The 5,906-nt window shown below is 53.4% G+C and overlaps 1 protein-coding gene across 1 annotated transcript in view; it reads left to right on the top strand.

The window, feature by feature from the left end:
- Window positions 1-5,906, top strand: part of VAV2 (vav guanine nucleotide exchange factor 2) — a 126,832-nt gene that overhangs the window by 296 nt on the left and 120,630 nt on the right. The gene's annotated exons all lie outside the window — the stretch shown is intronic.

Genomic DNA, 5,906 nt, shown 5'->3' with positions numbered 1-5,906 from the left:
GAGGGGGGCGGGGGGATGGCCGAGGGTACCCCAGGGTGGGTTTGTGGGGCCGGGGATGGCAGAGGGGTACCCCAGAGGGGTGTGGATATATGGGGTATGATACTGGGCACCCCACTGTGGATGCGTGGGGCCACGGATGGCAGTGGGATACCTTGAGTGGGGATGTCAGTCCAGGGATGGAAGTGGGGTACCCCAGTGGGTGTGTGGGTCCAGGGATGGCAGAGGGGTACCCGATTGGGGGATGTGGGTCCAGGGATGGCAGTGGGATCCCCCAGTGGGTGTGTAGGTCCGAGGATGGCAGTGGGGTACCCCAAGGTGGGTTTCTGGGTCCAGGGATGGTAGTGGGGTACCCCAAGGTGGGTGCAGGGATATGGGGTATGGTATTGAGCACCCCTCTTTGGATGCATGGGGCCGCAGATGGCAGTGGGGCTCCCCAGTGGGTGTGTAGCTCCAGGGATGGCAGTGGGGTACCCCAGTGGGTGTGTGGCTCCAGGGATGGCAGTGGGGCTCCCCAAGGTGGGTTTGTGGGCCCAGGTGTGGCAGTGAAGCCCCCCCGAGTGGCTGTGAGAGTCCCAGGGGTGTCACCCAGCTCTGGATGTGCAGTGTTGTAAAGGGACAGCCAGCGTGTGCTGAGCCCATACTGGGAGCACTGGGGCTGAACTGGGGGAGCCCAGCCATGGGGTGGGGACAGGCAGGGCCACCCCTGTGTGCTGCCAGCCTCATGCCACTGTCACCGTGCGAAGGGAGCGTGGCTGAGCAGCCCCTCCTTGAGCTCCTCTCTCATCCCGCCTGCCCCTGGCCAGCACAGCACAGAAATATGTTTTGAAGAGAGCTGCAGGGCTTATTCTTTTCCTGATGATGCTAAATTTAAGCTCCCAATCTTCTTATCTCCTGTGAAGGCAGCGCCATCTAATCTCCTGCGAAGGACCCGGTGCATTTCCCCGAGCAGAGCTACTCCAGAGCTGCTCCTGCTTGTTCCTTCATGGACACAAACAAGAGGCTGTGGTTTGCTTCCGTCAGAGGGGAGGCATGCTGCAGTTCCCTGCTCCCAGGAGATTTAGGCCAAACACAAAGAAGAGGGAAGAAAAAAAAAAAAAAAAAAAAAAAAAAAAAAAAAAAGAATGAGCACGCTACTAAAATGTTTATTATCAGAAATATCCTGACTCTGCTGCTTAATCTGCTTCCTGCTAGTGCCAGGAAGCCAGCCCTCGTGGAAGCTGCAGAAAAAAAAAAGTGGAAAATCATTCAGGGGACAAGATTTAGGGTTTTTTAAGGCTCTCTTGGTGTTGTCTGTAAAATTCCTGGCTGTGTTATCACCAAACTAACAGAAGTTGGTAAGGGGGGTGGGTGCAGTGCCGAGAGGGGCAAGGAGGAGGACTGGAACCTGCCACCAACTGCTCTGACCCCTCACTCACCCCAGTGCTGTGAGTCCCCTGGGTCAGGACCCTGCCCAGCAAACCATGGAGGCAGCAGCAGGGGATGGATGAGGTGAAATCCAGGTGCTGCTCAGCCAGTGGTTTGTTCCTCTCCGCCTTCCTCCCAGGAAATCTCTGCTTTGTGTCCCCGAGCTGCCTCAGGCCGTTCCTCTGCTGTGCCAGGGCTGCAGTGAGGGGCTGGGCTGGGCTCTTTTCCCCTGGCCCAGCTCCCAGGGCTGTGAACACTCCAGCTCTGGCTGATTTTGATGGGAAACTTTTTGGGGTGGAGCCCGGTGGAGGATTCTTAATTAGCGAGGGTGTCCCAGCAGTGCTGGGAACTGTTAACTGCTGCTTGCCGGTACTCAGCCCTGCTGGGACATCCCAAAATGAGGCTTTTCCACAGAGAAAGTGCCAGCTCCACCTGCTTGGTGCCTGGGGTCAGAATCCTTTACCAGTGGAGTTGCACTCTCAGGCTAAACAAAGAGCACCCGAGCTGAGGAGAATCCAGCTCATCCCTCCTGCAGCTCATCCCGCCTGGCATGGAGCCGTGCCAGGTTAATTTTCCTGCTCCTTTCCATGGTGACAGGCAGTCACCCCCTCGGGCAGCTCTGGAAGGGCTCTGCTGGCAGCGCTGCAGAAGGGAAATTGCAGGGGTTGTGGCAGGGTCTGGGCAGGTAGATCAGGTGTGTGATGAGGCAGACACAGCATTATTGTCTGTGCCCAGCAGCTGAACGCTTTGGTGGCCCTGTGGTTCCCCCCTCCGTGGCTGATAATCCAGCAGTGGTTTTGCCGAGCTGGGGCTTGCACAGCTTTCCTAAAATAGTCGGTGAAAGGAGATGACAAAATGCGAGGGCGTGTTGCAAATGGCACGTAGGCTGTGTGACAGCTGCCCTGCCAGCAGCCGGGCCGGCTCCTGCTTGGGGACCCTGGCTCCAGCTGGAGACACGTCCCTGGCAGCCAGCAGGGCTCGGGACAGGCTGCTGCACGCCTGGACTAATCCAGAAGGTGGCAATGGCAATCCACAGACACTGCCTGCCTGGGAAAAGAGGATTTCCTGGCGGTGCCGAGCTGGTGTTTAAGGGATATTTACAGAGGGGCTGCTTCTCTGCGTGTAGAGAAATCTGGAGTGACACCAAACATTGCAGAAAATACACCTTGCTTGGAAATGTGGCCACGTCCTGGGTATTTTGGGGTTGGTTTGTAAGGGATGGTGTCCTCATACATGTTAGTGCACTTAATTTCCTTCCTTCCTTCCTTCCTTCCTTCCTTCCTTCCTTCCTTCCTTCCTTCCTTCCTTCCTTCCTTCCTTCCTTTAGTTTGGCCTGTTCCATGCAGGACTGGGATGTCCCCAGCGAGCCCTGTGACATTCCCAAAGTGCCACCACTTCTCCAGCCAGGTCCATTCCCTGTGCGTTGGGACCCGAGCTATGGGGGCTGCCTGCCAGGCTCCTTGTCCGTACACACGGACACATTTTGGGGTGAAAAAGCACAATATTCCCTCTGGCAGCATCTTCCCGCTGCACGCAGCCACCTCTCGGGCTTCTGTCGTGCGAGGAGCTGAAACAAAAGCCCGTGGAGCAAAATCTGGGCAGAGAGAAGCTGCTCGCTGGGTCCCCAGCAGAGGGTGGTGTCAGCCCTTGCCCTGCCCGGCTGGCATTCCCTGGCATTCCCTGGCATTCCCTGGCTGTCTGTCATTCCCTGGCTGTCATTCCCAGCAGTGCCAAGAGACAAGAGAGGGGAGCACCAGCTCCAGCACAAAATCCAACCTCTTTAATTTATTCAAGCTCCCTTTTAGGTCCACATTAAAAGCAGCACCTGGGCCCTCTCCACACTCCCCATCCTCTTGCAGGACAGTTTGTACAGCCTGGAGCTCACAGCTCACCAGCCTGTGCTGGATTCCAGCTCCTCCCGAACCTGGCTGCACAGGTTTTGGGGTTTTTTTTATTTTTCCTGCTCTCAGAAATACCTCTGCCATCAGCCCTCTGGGTGCAGAGGTAGGCGAGGAGCGTACTTGCTCCAACACCTCCCACGCAGAGCCTGGCTCTGCAGCTGCAGGGATTGCTCCCAAGTGTCCAGGGGCCAAGAATGCTTTTTATTACTCAGTAAAAAAAAGCTAAGCTGTGGCTCGCAGCTTTAATTATGCACATACAATAAACTCCTCTGTTGTCATCTACCTACAGACCTGACCTCACACGGCAGGCTGGTTCTGAGTCAACCAAAAATTATCCCTGGCATGACTCCAGTGCCTTCAGTAGCCTCGTGATCCCTGCCCATGGGTGCTGTTGGAGGGCAGAAACGCTCCGTGAAGAGCTAAAAGATCAAGAAAATCATTGTGAGAAAGCACCTCCTCAGGGTACGGGGCGTGTGGGCTGAGATCTGGGTACTCGCAGGGCAGGGCGCAGCTCTGACGGTGAGGCTGGAGCGTGTGGATGCTGCTCCCTCCTGGATGGCACTGCCCGCACCCTGCCCTGGCCCAGGGGCACTGCCAGCACCTTGCCATGGAAGAATTTCTTACCAAAAAAACCCCCCCAAACTTTCCTTGGAATATGAAACAATTGTTTTCTGTTCGCCGGAGCGATCCTCCTTCCTGGATTGAAAAGGAAGGATCATGGCTGTGGAGTTGTTTCTCCTTTATCTCCGCTTGGCTCCATTTGGAAGAGATTAGTGTTGCATTTGTTTGACATCCAGGTTAATAGCTTCCCTTCGTCCCAGTCCCGGCTTCCGGTTCTGGCTAAATGGAAAGCCGGGCTGGAAATTAATCGGCAAACTCTGGGGAGAGGATCTCGGAAGAAAACTCAGAACAGATTTGAAAAGAGGCTGTTCTAAGCCGCGCTGATTTGGAAGGAAGCCACCGGTGAAAATCAGAGATTTTTCAAGAGTTTGCTGCCAAGGAGTTAATGCCTGAGAGTCGAGTTTTTTAATAAATACGCTGGTAATTAATTATAGGAGTTGTCCTCCCGTTTGAAAGTCAAGGAACACGATGCCGTGTTTGGGTTAAACATCCCCGGCAGTATTTGCAACCCAAACACGGGATGGCGAGCGCTCAGACAAAGCGGGCTCTGTGTGCGGGGCAGCCCCGGCAGCACCGGGGGGACCCTGGGCAAGGGGGACCCCACAAAACGCGGGGACAGCGGAGCAGCGCCGGGGCTCTGGGCGGCTTTCCCGGAACAGGGAGAGGAGCGGGAGGGAGGGGAAAAAAAAAAAAAACAACAAACCCCCCCCCCCCAAAAAAAAAAAAAAAAACCCACAAAAAGCAGGAAAAATAAAAAAGGGGAAGGGGAAAAGGGAAAAATATTGGGGAAAAACAAGCGGGCTGCGAGGCAAAGCGTCGCCAACCCTGCCAGACAGCTTATCCTTCTGTCCAACCTTTAATTAAAAGGAAAATACACTTTTATGGCATTTTGCACTTTAAGTTGTAGAAGTCAGTTACAGTGCTAGTTATGAGACAGGTCTTTTGAGAGCACCAACAACGTTGTCCTTGTACTAGTTTAAAGGACAGCTTATTGGAGCACAGCAAGAGTAAATCACATTCCAACCTGCACAGTCTACAGCACATTCAGCTATAGGGTGCCTTTACACTGCCTTTGAGCCCGGGCAGACACCAAGTGAAGTGCAAGCTTGTTTGATTTCATTAGAACTATTTCAAAGGTGACTGTGCGATTCTTTAGAACACCACTGAAACAATTACAGAGAACTGTCAGTCAAGTTCCTTCCGTGTAGCCTGGTTCTTCAGGTAATGTGCTTGCCACTGGAACAAGTCTGGCCATAATGTACATAGTAAAGTGCTAAATAATTAAACAGGTTGCTCAAAGAGATATTTTGATTCACAATGTATGGAATAAAAATACAAATTAACAGAATATATTGTGGTTTTGCCATTTCAGCCATATTTAAGTCTTCTCACTCACAAGCTATTCACAAGCATTGTAGGCTGTTTTCTTTTATTCATCAGTCAAGAATGTTGTGTGTCTGGTAGAAAAATAAAAGAGGAAAGAAGGATAAAGTCATAGAACCACAGAATGGAGGTTGGAAGCAACCTTAAAGATTATCTAGCTCCAGTCTCCCTGTCATGGGCAGGAACACTTTTCACTAGAGCAGGTGACTCAGACTTCCATCCAACCCATTCTGAGCACTTTCAGGGATGGGGCATCCACAACTACTCTGCCATGAATAAGAGTCCAAAGCATAGGTAAACAAAAGACCGGGAGGACCCGCAGGACCACACCCCCTTCACAGGCCAATGTCTTTCTTGGGGGAGGGGGGGGGGGGAGGGAAAAAAAAAAAAAAAACAACAAACCCCCCCCCCCAAAAAAAAAACCCCAAAAAAACCCACAAAAAGCAGGAAAAATAAAAAAGGGGAAGGGGAAAAGGGAAAAATATTGGGGAAAAACAAGCGGGCTGCGAGGCAAAGCGTCGCCAAAGCCCCTCCGCCCCCGCTCCAGCCCCGGCTCCCGCAGACAAAGGGGCGGCGGGCGGGCCGGGGGCGGGCCGG

The sequence above is a fragment of the Pyrgilauda ruficollis genome, unplaced genomic scaffold (genome assembly GCF_017590135.1).
Source record: "Pyrgilauda ruficollis isolate IOZ18807 unplaced genomic scaffold, ASM1759013v1 scaffold62, whole genome shotgun sequence".
In the NCBI taxonomy this organism is placed as follows: Eukaryota; Metazoa; Chordata; class Aves; order Passeriformes; family Passeridae; genus Pyrgilauda; species Pyrgilauda ruficollis.
Note: the sequence above shows the minus strand (reverse complement) of the source record. Positions and strands in the feature narration are given on the sequence as shown.